Raw genomic sequence first — 16,636 nt, 5'->3', positions numbered from 1 at the left:
TTTCAGACTTGTCAGCAAGAGCCTTTACATGCTGAGCCACTACCCACTGAGCATATAAATAGCCTTTCAATCAAACATACTCTTATTGAATAATATAACATTGGATATTCATTGTATAATAGTCAATGTATCTTGTGATCATATAGGTTTTTTTCAAAATCATAATATTTTTTAAAAATATTTTTGAGGTTTTCTTTTTGTAGAAGTTCCTCACGAAAGCTGGTAATTATTACAATAAATAGTTAATTAAAGATGAACTTCAGGTTATTGTGTGATGTTATTTAGAGGGTTCTTGTTGTTCAAAGTGATGTAACTGGAGGAGAGTGTTGATATCATTGGGAGTCCTCTCTGAAGTCCCCTACCCTTCGGTCTCCACCTCCCTGTTATTTTATGTTAATAGATGGCAAACACTGAAATGCTTTCCTGCTTATGTATTGCTCATTCTTTGTATACGGTAATGGTTTAAATTTTGTCCCAAGGCATAGGTATCATTGGCTTTGTCAGAGGTGATGAGATGATGAGATCAGATTTGCTTCATGAAAATGTAATTTAATTTAAATCATTTGTAAGCTCTATAATACATTCATCATGAACGGCATATGTGTAAGGAACATTAATTTGAAGCTATGAGGATAACCAGCTGTGTTTCTCTGATATGAAAACTGTAATATTTATATTAATTATTTCATGAAATGGAATCACTCAAACAGAAAATTCATTATACTTCACTGATAAAAGATGAAATCAAAATGCTTATATGTATTAATTTTAAACTATATTACCACAAATGCCTAGAGACCATAATACCTTTAATGATGCGATAATATTAATGAACTTCTAGAAAACACAATATAGTCTATAAATGGTTTATTTCTGTTGAGTTTTTAAGAACTAAATTTGCTCACATCTAATACATGAATCAAAATTCAAAACTGTACAGAATTGTTGAATGTTAGAAAAAATTTTCTTATATATTTTTATATATTTTCAGTATTTAAATCAAGTAAAACAGTACTATCTTTTCTAACAACGTTTTAGTGTGTGTGTGTGTGTGTGTGTGTGTGTGTGTGTGTGTGTGTGTCTGTGTGTCTGTGTGTGTACACATGTGCATTTCAAAACCTTTCAACTTCATTTCTGATACATTTTGGAAAAGTTAATTGTGCTTTTATTATTTCTAATCAACTTTTTATAAAATTGTATCCAGAGCCTCCAACACCTATTTCTCTCCTCCTTAGTACATACAGATCAACTTTAACCCACCCTCCCTAGGATGGTTTGAATATGATTGGTCTAGGAAGTGGCACTATTAGGTGAGCCCTTGTTAGAGTAGATGTGTCACTGTAAGTGTAGGCTTTAAGACCTGAAGCCAGTCTTCTCCTAGCTGTCTTCTGAACAAGGGGTGGGAACTCTCAGCTCCTCCAGGGCCTTGCCTGCCTCAATGCTGCCATGCTCCCACCTTGATGATAATGGACTGAACCTTTGAACCTGTGAGGCAGCCCCAATTAAATGTTGTTCTTTATAAGAGTAGCCTTGGTCATGGGGTCTGTTTACAGCAGGGCAGTAAAACCTTAACTAAGATACTCCCAGCAACAGCCAACCTCCAGTAACTCCTATTTTATTATTGATTTTTGGGAGATCATTGAGTTTCAATCCCAACTTGATTAAATGGTGGAATTTTTGTCTTTTGAAGCTTTGTTTTTTTTTTCATTAATATAACAAACCCCACTTCTATCTGTGAGTTCACAGATGACCATGTTCTCATAATGTATGTGAAACGTATGGTTTTATGTATCTTCAGATTGTGCACGTAAGATCTTTTCCTTTCTTGACTATTATGAACAGTGTTATAATACACAAGAGAACATAAAGGTCTCTTTGGCACCAAATGGCTGTTCCTTTAGATAGACACTTAGTACTGAAATTGCTGAATGATACTGAATGATACTGAGGTATAAATTTTCACTGTTGGAGACTTTCCAGTATATTTCTTATTCTTAATTTATAAATATTATTTATTTATTTATTTATTTATTTATTTGTTTGTTTGTTTGTTATTTATTGATGCAGTCCAAACTTTATCTCCAAGCCCACCTTATGACTGTTCACATCCCATACCTCACCCACCATGAGGATGTCCTCCACCCCTCAACTTTACCCCACCAGACCTCCCCACTCCCTAGGGCTTCCAGTCCCTTGAGGATTAGGTGCTTCTCTGACTGAACCAAAACCTCTGCTGCATATGTTTAGGCAGCCTCATATTAGCTGCTGTATGCTGCCTGGTTGGTGGTCTGGTGTCTGAGAGATTTCACAATTAGGTGTGTATATGTGTCTGGGTGTAGGTTGTGGCATATAAACAAACATGGCCCTAAAGTTACATGCAATTGTGATCTACTTAATGTGGATACTGGGAGCCAAACTCAGTTTTTTTTTTTTTTTTTTTTTTTTTTGGTATGGAAAACAGGCATTGCCAATTCTGATCCACCTCTCCAGCCAGTTGAGACCTTTTAGGAGACTTGGATAACAGTGTTACCTTTTGCTTTCTGCCTTGGGATTCCTGTCTGTCCTTTCAACAGTTGACACCTTGTTTATGATATTTCATGGTTAAATGTATTTGGTGGCAACTGAAACTCATTTTTCTTTATTATTTGGATCTTACACTAGATTTGATAACCTCCATATTGAACTCAGCAAATGAGATTTTTACCCTTGCTGGCACTCTCCTGACTTTCTTAAATCCCCATAACCCAGCTATTTTCTCTTTCAAAATTTAAACTAAAAGCTATAATCATGGAATTTAAAATGCAAGTACATTATTCAATAACAAGAATTTAGAAGCTTTTTATTTCTTCTGTTCAGTTCTCTCTGTTAGAGTATCCAGTCAGTTATCCTTGTTTCTCTGAAGGTCTATAGTGTGGAGCTTTTGCTGAATACTTACATGGCTTATTAGCGCACTCTCCCATTCAGCTCTAATCTGATCCCCATCTCATCATAACCCTACAATCCACCATCTTCTCCCCACTGAGTTCTAGCCCCTGCAACGCTAAGGGTCCTGCCACATATCCCTTTGCTTGCCATTTGGACTCACACATCTTTATTGATCAATCAAAAACAAATTGTGGACCTTCAGCATTTTGACATGCAGATTTACAACTGAATCAAAGCTCTAGAAAAAATCTCCAATACAGATCATTGGGTTTTCTTTATTATTATTATTATTATTATTATTATTATTATTATTATTATTATTAATAATAATAATTTTATTCATTTACATTTCAAATATTATCCTCTGTCTTGGTTTCCCTTCTGGAACCCCCATATCTCACCTACTCTATCTGCTTCACTGAGGGTGGTCTCCCTCCCACCTACCCACTACCATCTCACCGCTTGTCCATTCCCCTACACTAGGAGGAAAACATTTACAAAGGAAAGGCTATAAAGTTTTCAGCTGTGTCCACATGTCTATTGGGCACACTGTGGAAACAAAAGTGTCACTGTTAGTAGTGGGCTCCATCCTGTATTCCAGATAGATTTTGAGTCCCTGAAAAGAAGGAATTCAGTATGGACAAATGCTGGTGTGGATATCGGAAAGCTATTTAAAATGATACAATCCTAACTTAGCATGCAGAATACAAAATTCTCTGAATATTTATGTTCTTCGGCTTCTGTCAAAATAGATATGTTAGAAAAATGCTTTCTTTGTTTCAATTAGTATAACATCCATATTGATCAGAAAGAACTTTTTTCTAACTAGTGTTTATGGATTTGAAACATATATGAAATCTAGTGCAGATGATGGAACAAAACATCATCAACATTATATTCTTTATAATCTGTACCAATTCACTATGGAGTAGTTAGAAATTGAAAAATTCAACAGTGAATTATAGATGCTTGCTATGGCACATAATGTTTGATGCTATCCTCGTTTGTAATTTTACATTTAATTAAATATATTAGTATATATGAACAATGCCTTCAGTGGCAACAACAATTATTAAACCTTTATTTTGGAGATATATAATCTAAAAGAGAAAAACAAATAGTCAAAATTTAATAAGAAAATTTAATTTTATCATATTTATTAAATGTTTATTATACAGTAAGTATGCATTTAAGATACATATACACACAGACACTTATATATATGGTTCACTCAACTGTATTTTATAGTTTCAGGGGTAATATATAACTTAGTAGAGATTGAAGTGTCATGAAATAGCCTAATTAGTTAATATTACTCATTAAGATATGATGACAACAAAAGGAAGTAGATGCACCCAAGAGGAGTAAACAGAAATAAATAATCAAACTTAGGGCAAAATAGACCAAATGAAACAAAAAGAACCATTCAAAGAATCAACAAAACCAAGAGCAGGTTCTTTGAGAAAAATAACAAGATTGATAAACCATTAGCCAGACTAACTAGAGGGCAAAGAGAGAGTATCCAAATTAACAAAATCAAAAAGGAAAGTGGAAAAATAACAACTGAACCTGAGGAAATTCAAGAAATCATCAGATCCTACTACAACAGCCTATACTCAACAATGCTGGAAAATCTGGAGGAAATGGATGAATTCCTAGACAGGTACAAGATACTAAAGTTAACCAGGACCAGGTAAACCATCTAAATAATAACATAACACCTAAAGAAATAGAAGCAGTCATCAAAAGCCTCCAAAGCAAAAAAAAAAAAAAAAAAAAAAAAAAAAAAATGGGTCAGATGGGTTTAGGTCAGAATTTTATAAGACATTTATTGAAGACATAATACCAATACTCTCCAAACTATCCCAGAAGATAGAATCAGATGGAAAACTACCTAACTCATTTTTTGAGGCTACAACAACCCTCATTCCTAAACCACACAGAGACCCTACAAGGAAAGAGAACTTCAGACCAATCTCACTTATGTACACTGATGCAAAAATTCCACAGAGAACTCCTACAGCTGATAAACAACTTGAGCAAAGTGGCTGGATATAAAATTAACTCAAACAAACCAGTAGCCTTCCTATATTCAAAGGACAAACATGTGGAAACAGAAATTAGGGAAAAGATACCCTTCACAATAGTCACAAAAACGTTAAACAGGTACACTGAAACTATTAGATGAGAAAGTAGGGAAAACTTTAGAACACATAAGCACAAGTGAAAATTTCCTGAACAAAACACCAATAGCCTGTGCTCTAAGGTCATATATTGACAAATGGGACTCAATGAGATTACAAAGTTTCTGTAAGGCTAAGGACACTGTCAAAAAACAAAACGGCAGCTGATGGAGTAGGAAAAGATATTTACCAACCCCACATCAGATAGAGCCCTAATATCCAAGGTACACAAAGAACTCAAAAAGGGAGATACCAGAGAATCAACCAACTCTATTAAAAATGGGGTAAAGACTTAAACAAAAATTTCTCAATTGAGGAATATGGAATGGCTGAGAAACATCTAAGAAAGTGCTCAACATCCTTAACCATCAATGAAATGCAAATCAAAACAACCCTGAGATCCCACCTTACACCAGTCAGATTGGCCAAGATCCAAAACTCAGATGACAACAGTTGCTGGCGAGGATGTGGAGAAAGAGGAACACTTGTCCACTGTTGGTGGGGTTGTAAACTGATACAACCTCTCTGGAAATCAGTCTGGTGATTCCTCAGAGAAATGGACATAGTACTACCTGAAGACCCAGTTATTCCACTTCTGGGCATTTACCCCAGAGAAGCTCCAACACACAACAAAGATACATGCACTGCAATGTTCTTTGCAGCTCTATTTATAATAGCCAGAAGCTGGAAAGAACCCAGATGTCCTTCAGTAGATGAATAGATACAAAAATTGTGGTACATTTACACAATGGAGTACTACTCAGCTACCAGAAACAATGACTTAACGAAATTCTTAAGACAATGAATGCATCTAGAGAATATTATCCTGAGTGAGATAACCCAGTCACAAAAGAACAGACATAATATGCAGTCACTGATAGTGGGATGCTAACCCCAGAGGCTTGGACTGCCCCAGAAGCAACTCACAAACTATGTGAAGTTCAAGAAAAAAAAAAAGAATATATTTTAATTAAAATACAACTGTATCACATCCCCCTTTTTTCCTATGGCCCCTCCCAGTTTCTCTCCTATCTCCTCAAATTAATAACCTCTTTTACTATATTATTGTTACATATATACATATGTGTAAGTATAGGTACCCACAAATACTTAATTACAACCTTTTAAAAATGTTTTTGTATACTTTTATGCAAAAATGCTTTTAAATCTGTACATTTATCTTTGTTTTTTAAAATAAAGTTAAAAAATGTGGTACAGAGCTAAACAAAAAGTTCTCAATTGAGGAATATTGAATGGCTGAGAAACATTTAAGGAAGTGCTAGACATCCTTGGCCATCAGGGAAATGCAAATCAAAACAACCCTGAGATCCCACCTCTCACCAGTCAGTTTGGCCAAGGTCCAAAACTCAGATGACAGCAGATGCTGGCAAGGATGTGGAGAAAGAGGAACACTTCTGCACTGTTGGTGGTGTTGTAAATGGATACAACCACTCTGGAAATCAGTCTGACTATTCTTCAGAAAATTGGACATAGTAATACCTGAAGATCCAGCTATTCCACTTCTGTGCATATACCCCAGAGACACTCCAATATACAACAAAGATACATGGACCACAATGTTCATAGCAGCTCTATTTATAATAGGCAGAAGCTGGAAAGAACCCAGATGTCCTTCAGTAGATGAATGGATACAAAAATTGTGGTACATTTACACAATGGAGTACTACTCAGCTATCAGAAACAATGACTTAATGAAATTTATAAGAAAATGGTTGCATCTAGAGTATATCATCCTGATTAGGATAACCCAGTCAGAAAAGAACAGACATAATATGCAGTCACTGATAATGGGATACTAACCCTAGAAAGCTCTGTACACCCCAGAAACAACTCACAGACTGTGTGAAGTTCAAGAAAAAAAAGAAAGAAAAGAAAAAAAAAAAAAAACATTATGCTTAATCCTTACACTCTAAGAATACTTTGACTAATTCTGGGTTTTATCCTGTTGTACATGTACTTTATGCTTATTGTAAGTCGTAAGATCTTAATGCACACTGAACCTTTGGAGAAAAAATAGCCAAGCATTGACAAAAATGTTTTCGTATACTTTTATGCAAAAATGTTTAAAAATTGTTTCTCTATCTTTGTTTTTTTTAATAACTTTGTCCAAAAAATATGATGACACAGAGGCATCTTTGTCAACCAAGAGTCAATTCCTGTTAATTATGGTTAAATTAGTTGAGAACCACTTGGTCTATGAGGAAAAAGACAATGTTAAAATATCATTCATCTCTGATAAATTATTAAAACAAATGTACAAAATATGAAGCATCATGAAGTGATCATCATAAATAATAAAATTTGCTACCGAGGTCAGGACAAATGCTTGAGTTGTAGTTAACACTGTAAACAAAGAATAAAAGTACATTTTGTACTTATTCTAAAATTTAAGAAAGTATAGATTTAGCTGTTTCTTTTTTGTTAGACATGTTTAAATAAATGACGTGAATATTAAGACAATGCTTTCTTTGTAAATACTATACAGTTTCAAAATGTTTCTCAACGTTAACATATGTCTTTGCTCTTTATGGATTCCAGTTACCATGAATCTAGTAATAGAATGCTTTTTACAAATTCTTCAGGGTCTATTGCAGGGCCAGGGTTTACAAGTTATTTTCTCAGGAGTGACATGACTCAAGTCAGGAAATGTTTAATGTCAAGGTTCTTCTGATGCATGTAGTTACAATGTTTTATGAACTTCAAATCCATCCATTTGTCAGGCCTTATATGTTGTTTTTGCAAAGCAAGCCAGCTTCTTTTTATTTAAAATGATTGCCAAATGCACACACCTTTGAGCTTACATCTTCATTTTTTACCTCATGGTAATTCTTTTAATGGCTCCTGAAATTGATTTCAATAGCAGCCATGAGTTCCATTAATATTGTGTAAGAGTAAAAGCAGTTCTTGGCAGGTTCCTGAATGGAATTCATCTGATTAAATATGCATTTTTTGATTACTGTCTAACCTTCTACAACCTTTACTGTCTGTCTGTCGCCATTAAAGATTAAAATACCAGTATATCAGATAAAATAATATTCTGAACAGATCTCCATCCCTCACCTCATCTGTCAAATCAGGTCAGACCATTATTTTTACTCTTTGAAGACATTTGTGACTGTAAAATCCCCATTTAGAAAGGAAGCTCATTAGGATGCAAAGCTATGCTGATAAAATGTCTGGATTGTAATACTTATTTTCTAGACATTCAAGGGAAGTTGCCACCTCTACCTAAGAAGCATGTCAAAGTAAGTTAAAAAAATAAAGAAGAGTAAGACTGAACTTTGTATTCTATGTCTACAATCTACACTCTCAATCAGCAATTTTGAACACTCGTTTCTTATCCCTGTACTTGTCTTGTGCAGATTAATGTTGATAACAGTTTTATTGTAGCTTCCTTTTTCTAAAGCATTTATGCACACATACTCTCACCACGCCAAACACACCACAGTTACACATAAAGCATCATTGCCTAGAAGAATTTTGTGTGGAAACAGTGAAAAGGTTAGCTTTATATCACAGTGACAAACTGTGCTCCCAAATCCATGTCCTTGACAACTTCTCAGTGCCATGTATTTGTATGACAACAGATTTTAGGATCCTTCTTCTTGAAAAAAAAAATGTGATGTTGTAGAAGACAATACTGGCAACTTTGCAAGGTGAAAGTGTCAACACAGCAGTCTGTTTATTCACTGTGTTATGGGTGTAGTGCTGGCTGTATTTGATATTGAAAAGCGTGCATTCTAGTTCAATTTTTATCTGATATAAAATAGTTATGGCAATAAACATTTGAACACAATAACATGCAATATTTAAATTTGAAAATATACATATACTGGCAAAACATAGAAAAAGCTGTATTAGTTATTCTGTATAGACATCATCAGCTTAATCTGGGCAAAATGAGGTCTGAAGGTACTTTTATTAAACACTACATTCAGAGACTATTGTAAACAATAATTATCAAGAATCTGCAATGTTATGTTTTCAAAGCAAACACATTGCACAAAATATTATATATAAATATATATCTATATAAATGTTTATATTTATATTTGATAGAGTAATCCTGAGTAGGCATTGATTTCAGAATACTAGAGCGAACCAAACCCTGGAGATGCTAGAGCTTTCTAGAAAACAACCTAGTTTTCTCTTGCAGTCTACCCCAGTTGTTCTAAACTGAAGTATCCATAGGAATTGCCTACAGAGCTCAATGACTAAAGGAGTTTGCTCCCTACCTTGATGACTTGAGTTCAACCCCAGAACTCAAAAGGTAGAAAGTAAGAATGTATTCCTCAGCTTATTCTCTGATCTCCACAAGTGTGTATGCTGTGAACAAGTACAAGTACACACACACACACACACATACACACACAAATAAATAAATATGAATCAATCAACTATGTAAATATGTTAATAAATGTTTAATAAAATCTCTACATTGTTTGTAATATATTTTAAAGTAACCATATTTAAATGATTGACTGAATTGCTGATGAATTTCCAGGGTTATAAATGTTTTAATTATTCACAAATTAATGATGGGGATGCATCTGAAGATATGTTTCATTATCAGATTTGATCATTGTGACAATCTCATGGTGAATGTAGAACAGGAAGCTGACGACCCTATCAATGTAAGATAACCTCTTGAGAGTATTGTGGTATAGGTGGTTTACTGTTGACCAAAATGCTACCACATGGCACATTAGTACATTGTTGAGTACGCAAATATAGAAACTGTGTATTTGCCAACGCCAGCAGTATTTGACAAGGTTTAATTTTATTTTAACTTATAGATAATTGTATAGAATTTTGCATATGACTTTGAACTATTTCAGGGTATATACATGGTGTATCATTAGATAACATGTCACTATCTCTTTATCATTTATCATTTCTTTAAGATAAAAATACTGATATATTTTTAAACTATGTCTGTGAGCAATTTGTCACAGAAATTGAGTCCCCAGTTTCAAGCCACAGGTATACAATGATGCAATTTATTGCTGGTTAAATCGTGTTTTTTCCTTTTGAGCATATTCCCCTAGCTTAATGAATGCATGTGGCTGTGGGCCGAAATGTTTATCTCTCATACTTAGAAAGTTTATGTACTTTAGCCTGTAATTTAAAATGTGTTCATGTCTGGACATGGGGCCATTAAATAGCAAATTGCTTTAGCAATCAATGGCTGGGCTCTAATCCAGTTCACTTGATCTCCTCATGAATAGATTCTGAACACAGACAACACACACAGAACAAACAGTCTAGAGAGAAGAGAGTGGGAAGGTTCATGTGATACTTTGAATGTAAAATGACCCCCAACTAGTGTTTTGAGAATTGCTTTTCCAGATATTGGAGCTTTCTTTTCCATTTTTTCATTTTTGAGCTCATTATGTCATTCATTTCTCCACTCCCCTTCCTTCCTTTAAGCTCCCCACATACCTCTCTTGCTCTGTTTCAAATTCTTAGCCTTTCTTGTTATTAAATACCTCTCTATATGTCTATATTTGTATATTCTACATATTACCTGCTCAGTCTACAAAATGTTACAAGGCTTATGATCTACTACTGGATAATCTATTGATGTGTTCTTCTCTGAAGACTTCCACTTTCAACATGCCTTACTTTCCTATAATTCTTTGTGCATATCTGAGACCTTGAGGGCCTCTGCAATCAACATTGGGCATCTATTGTTGTCTTTGTGAAGGTATATGCAGTAATAAAGCTACTTTATGACTATATTTTCTGACATTACTAGGATACACAATGTCACAGCAAATTCCCTGAACCTTGATGACCTGTCTCTTATAAACACAACCCTGACCCCAGTACACCAGTACTCTCTGGCTGAGGGACTCTGGGAGATTGTATAGTTGGATAAAGGAAGTCCCTCAGTACAGCCCTTTGAAAGTTCCATCTGACTCCATTTACAAGTTTCTCTGATTGGAGTTTCTTCACTGTTCGAGTAGATGTTGCCAGAAGCTCCTCCTGCTGAGTTTTACTACTACTGTCCATGAAATGCCCTGAAACCATGACCAACAATGTGTCTTTCCTCAGCTGAGATGTATTGTTCAGTACTATGGTCACAGAAACAGACAACAAACTCATATGGTATCTATCTTAGAGGCCAGGAGGAAAGCCTCAGAGAAAAGCAAAGATGCTTCCCTTTATTTAGACTTCTGGATTCTGAAACATGGAGGAAGAAATCCCTGCTTGTTTTGTCTAGTCTCCTTGTGACACTATAATAGCAGTCCAAGAAAGTGAGCATCCTTATTAGATACTACTTTTGGCTGACTAGGGCATGGCAGAGAGGTCCTTACGCACAAAGAATGTGACAATAGAGTGCTATATTGCCATCATCTCAAATGTGAACAATCTTTTGTCCTTCTTCATTTCACTGAAGATATTATCATGAATGCCTCTTTCAGTTCTAGTGACTCCATCTTGCCTCTATGTTCCAGAGCATGGAGTAGCTCTTAAAATTGATGGAAGGCTTTTCCTGTGACCTACCTGAGAGTTAATCTGAATTTAGTAAAAGAAGATATAATAGTCCAATATGTATTCAAATCAAATAGACACATATATTACGAAGATCTATCCATAAGTAAAAATTAATATTAACTTCAGCATGGAATTTGAATAGCATTTTTTGTTATTTTATTATTAAATATCATGGTTTTATCTGAGTTTTAGTATCATGTTCTCTTACTAGAAAATAACATCTGATCTTTGATAACTACAATATATAGATGTACATTTAATAACAATCACTCATGCCATTCTCAAAACATCAATATACTGACTGGTATTTTATAGGATTTTAAATATACCAAAAAAGATTTTCATCTTTAAGGTGTTTGGGTAGAATACCATTTTGTCACTTGATTATGCCCCAGTTGTTCTTGCTTCTCAGAGACCATTTTATAACCTAAAATGCCTCTGACTGTCGAGTATACTGAATCATGTATTACTGCTGCCCAAATTCCTGCCCAGAGACTCATCCATTCAATAGGTTATCTCTAATGCCTGATCAAAATGCCTTCTGTATAAAAACTTCTATTCTTAGGTTATTCCTCCCAAATTAAATTATTTATGAATCACAATTTTCAGATACACTTGTGTATCAATCAATATTTTCTAATGGCTATAAAATTTGTAACTCATGTTTTCATAAACCTGGATAAATCAGAGCAAAATTACCCTTATCACATAAAAATATTAGTTTGATTGTGTATGTGTCTCTATGTGTATAATATATCTTCTCTCTCTCTCTCTCTCTCTCTCTCTCTCTCTCTCTCTCTCTCTCTCTCTCTCTCTCTCTCTCTCTCTCTCTCTCTCTCTCTCTCTGTGTGTGTGTGTGTGTGTGTTTGCGCGCGCACGTGAGCACGTATGTGCCTGTGTGCTATTAGTCATGGGTAATTGGTGGGCAACTTACCTGATTTTGCACTTGTGTGGATAAAACAGTATTAGTGTAGGTTATTTGCTCTAGGAGACTGTCCAGATGGGTTTCTAAATTGTACACTTTATGAATGAAAGACTATTTCAGAAAATGTGCCTTCCAATAAGACTTGAACCTTTTTTTCAGCAGTCAGACAATGAGGTGTAGGCACATTTGTAATCACAAATGTCCCTGTTGAATTCTGAACCTATACATTAGCAAGGTTTAGAAAAGTTACACCCATTTTGTTGAAGAGTTCCTGAAAATCAGGTCTCCTGAATTACAGAGGCATTATTACCAATTAGACACAAATTTGCTCTTCAGACTGTCTTATATATCAAGACACAGGTAAAAAATAGCTCTCTGGAGAGAAAGTCCTGGCCACATTTCTAAAGTGTTGAATCTTCAGGAGATTTCAAAACAGTCTTATTACCTACCATACTGCGAACTATCATGGCTGTTTATAAGACTTTTACCCTTGTATGTTTTTCTAAAAGCTCAAGTGGACTCAAAAAACTTATGATGATCAAGCTAAATATATAATTATGATTTTATGCATTTGTTCAAATTATATTTATTATATGTGCTTTCCAAACTTCATCCAATATAAAACATTTTATTTATATCTTGCATGTATTTTCTAAAGAATGTATCACTTTATCAAGGAAAACCACCAATTACAAGGCCTGCAAGATACCCAAAATTCCTCAATTTTTTAAAATTCTTAGGAGCTCTCTTTTTTCACTCACCTTTGTCACACTGTGTTTCATTTAACTCTGGATTATCCTGCTCTTGGTAAAACTTTGGAAAAGCTTAAAAAACATGGAAAATAATTTATGTTTATGGAACTATAATTTACAATAGTATTTAATTCATATTAAAGAGTCTTTGATTCTTGTAAAAATTTCTGAAAACCCGTAATTGAACTAATGAGTACCTAACATCATTTTAGATCACTCCTTGCTATGTAATTCAAGGGAGCCACTAGGGAATCCCAGCTTCCACAGCTTTTAACAGCAAAATAATAATCCTTCCTCTAACCTTTTGGCTTGATGCTAAGATACCATTAAATGTCATTAATATCATTTTATTTGTAAAGATTCTTTCCCAATATGTTGGCTGTCATTTTTCCCTCTTGACAGTGTCCTTAGCCTTACAGAAGCTTTGCAATTTCATGAGGTCCCATTTGGTGATTCTTGATCTTAGAGCATAAGCCACTGGTGTTCTGTTCAGGAAAATTTCCTCTGTGCTTATGTCTTCTAAGTTCTTCCCCACTTTCTCCTTTAATAGTTTCAGTGTACCTGGTTTTATATGGAAGTCTTTGATCCACTTACACTTGAGCTTTTTACAAGGAGATAAGAATGGATCGATTTGCATTGTTCTGCATGCTGAATGCCAGTTGAACCAACACCCTTTGTTGAAGAGGCTGTCTTTTTTCCATTGAATGTTTTTAGCTCCTTTGTCAAAGATCAAGTGACCACAAGTGTGTGGGTTCATTTCTGGATCTTCAATTCTGTTCCATTGATCTACCTGCCTATCTCTGTACCAATACCATTTGGGCTTTTATCACATTTAATCTGTAATATAGCTTGACATTAGAGATGGTAATTCTCCCCCCAAAGTTCTTTTATGGTTGAGAATAATATTTGATATCTGGGGTTTCTGTTATTTCAAATGAATTTACAAATTGCTCTTTCTAAATCTATGAAGAATTGAGTTGGAATTTTGATGGGGATTGCACTGAATCTGTGGATTGCTTTAGGCAAATAGAACATTTTTACTATGTTGATTCTTCAAATCCATGAGCATGGGAGATCTTTCAGTCTTCTGAGGTCTTCTTCAATTTCCTTCTTCAGAGACTTGAAGTTCTTGTCATGAAGATCTTTTCTTTAGTTTGGGTCATACTAAGGTATTTCATATTGTTTGTGACTATTGTGAAGGGTGACTTTTTTCCCATTTTTTTTTTCTCAGCATGTTTATTCTTTGGTTAGAGGAAGGCTACTAATTCTTTTGAGTTTATTTTATACCCAGCCACTTTGCTGTTTATCAGCCGTAGGAGTTCTCTGGTGGAATTCTTTAGAACACTGAATTATATTATCATATCATCTGCAAAGAGTGATACTTGAACTTTACCCTTTTTAATTTTTATTCCATTGACTTCCTTTTGCTCTCAAGTTGCTCTGGCTAGTACTTCCTGTACTATAATGAATAGGTAGGGGAAGAGTGGGCAGCCTTGTCTAGTCCCTAATTTGAGTGGGATTGCTTCAAGTTTCTCACCATTTAGTTTGATGTTGGCTACTGGTTTTCTCTGCATTGCTTTTACTATGGTTAGTTAGAGGACTAATATCCAAAATATTCTAAGAACTCAAGAAATTAGACTCTAAAGATTCAAATAATCTTGTTAAAAATTGGGTAAAGAACTAAACAAAATTTCTCAACTGAGGAATACCAAATGGCCAAGAAGCACCTAAAGAAATGCTCAACATCTCTAGTCATCAGCGAAATACAAATCAAAACAACCCTAAGATTCTACATTATACCAGTCAGAATGGCTAATATCAAAAACTCAGGTGAGAGCAGTTGGTGGTGAGAATATGAAGAAAGAGGAACACTTCTTCACTATTGGTGGGATTGCAAGCTGGTCCAACAATTCTGGAAATTAGTCTGGGCAGTTCTTTAGAAAATTGGACATAGTACTACCTGAAGACCCAACTATTCCACTCCTATTTCACATGAAAGAAACTCCAACATATAATAAGGACATATACTCCACCATGTTCATAGAAGCCTTATTTATAATAGACAGAAGTTGGAAAGAACCCAGATGTCCTTAAACAGAGGAATAAATACAGAAATTGTCAGGCATTTACATAATGGAGTACTACTCAGCTAATAGAAACAGTGAATTTATGAAATTCCTTGACAAATAGATGGAAGTAGAAACTATCATTCTGAATGAGGTAACCCAGGCACAGAAGAACACACGTGGTATGCACTCACTGATAAGCAGATACTAGCCCCAGCTGTGCTGAACTGAATACCCCCCCCCCCCAAAAAAAATTCACAGACTTTTTGAAGCAAAAATAAATAAATAAATAAATAAATAAATAAATAAATAAATAAAGAAGAGAAACAAAAAAAGGAGGAAGTTCAGAATGTGTATTTCTCAGACCTTCTTAGAAGGGAGACAAAACACTCACAGGAGGAAATTCAAGGTCAAATAGAGGAGCAGGGATTGAAGAAAAGATCACTCAAGAGATCATTCAGAGAATGCCTCACCTGGAGAGGTATAAGCAGCCATCAACACAAACATTATTGCTAATGCCAAGAAGTGCTAACTGGCAGGAACAAGGTATGTATGCCTCCTCAGAGGCCAAGCCAGAGTCATACAGATACAGTTGAGGATGCTTGCAGCTAAACATATCACTTAACATGGGTACCCCAATGAAAGAGCTAGAGAAAGGACTGAAGGAGCTAAAAGGGTTTCCAACCTTATGGGAAGAACAACATTTTGAATCAACCAAACCCTTCAGAACTCCTATCGTTTAAAACACCAACCATTGAGCACACAGGGAGAAACCTATGGCTCCAGCTGCATATGTAGCAGAGGATAGTATTTTCTGGCATCAGTGGGAGAAGATGCCCTTTGTACAGTGAAGGCATGTTCTCCCAGTGTAGGGGAAAGCCAGGGAGCTGTGGACTGAAAGGGTACTTGGAAGAGGGAGCACCATCATGAAAGGAAGTGGAGGGGAAGAAGAATGTGGGTGGGGGAATAAACTTTGAAATGTAAATACAGGAAATATTCAATAAAGTAATTAAAAATCTTATTACACTTTGTGAATACGATGTATTTTTTTATTTTATTTTTACACTCAAGATTTTATTTACCTCCCTTCCACCCTTCTACTCTGCTTCATCTCATAATACAGCTTCCAAACCCCAACCCCTTCTCCAGGATGATGTACCCACTCCACCCACCATGCCAGACATCTAAGCTCTGTGGGGCTTCCAGTCTCTTGAGGGTTAAGTGCACCTCACCAACTGCACCCAGACCTGAGGGTCCTGTTCT

The 16,636-nt window shown here is 35.2% G+C and overlaps 1 protein-coding gene and 1 pseudogene across 3 annotated transcripts in view; one reads left to right on the top strand and one right to left on the bottom strand.

Annotated features, from left to right (window-relative positions):
• Positions 1-15,880, bottom strand: part of LOC308429647 (pre-mRNA-splicing factor 18-like) — a 28,316-nt pseudogene extending 12,436 nt beyond the window's left edge. The window contains exons 1-2 of the transcript in view: positions 15,847-15,880; positions 13,317-13,379 (exon numbers count right to left, since the gene is read on the bottom strand). The product of the transcript in view is annotated as a pre-mRNA-splicing factor 18-like (transcript). The remainder of the gene's footprint in view (positions 1-13,316; positions 13,380-15,846) is intronic.
• Positions 1-16,636, top strand: part of SPOCK3 (SPARC (osteonectin), cwcv and kazal like domains proteoglycan 3) — a 421,151-nt gene that overhangs the window by 355,191 nt on the left and 49,324 nt on the right. The gene's annotated exons all lie outside the window — the stretch shown is intronic.

The sequence above is a fragment of the Micromys minutus genome, assembly GCF_963924665.1.
Source record: "Micromys minutus genome assembly, chromosome: 14".
Lineage (NCBI taxonomy): Eukaryota > Metazoa > Chordata > Mammalia > Rodentia > Muridae > Micromys > Micromys minutus.
Note: the sequence above shows the minus strand (reverse complement) of the source record. Positions and strands in the feature narration are given on the sequence as shown.